Raw genomic sequence first — 258 nt, 5'->3', positions numbered from 1 at the left:
TGAAGTGGCGGGGATATCCCGACTCCGAAAACTCGTGGGAGTTTGAGACACCACTTCGTCAAGATTGCCCAGACGCCGTGGACGCTTTTGATCAGAAAGATCAGGACGCCCCGCGCTCCCCGACAATAGCCAGGGAAGTAGAAGGGCCACGAGCTGAGCTCAAGCAGTGGCCCTGAGCTCTTGAGGTTGCAGGCACAGAGCTCGCGGGAGCGTTAGGGGTAGACCCATACGTTGCAGAGCGACAGTCCGAAGAAAGTA

This window comes from Plasmopara halstedii (assembly GCF_900000015.1).
Source record: "Plasmopara halstedii genome assembly, contig: Scaffold_1548, whole genome shotgun sequence".
NCBI lineage: Eukaryota > Oomycota > Peronosporomycetes > Peronosporales > Peronosporaceae > Plasmopara > Plasmopara halstedii.
Note: the sequence above shows the minus strand (reverse complement) of the source record.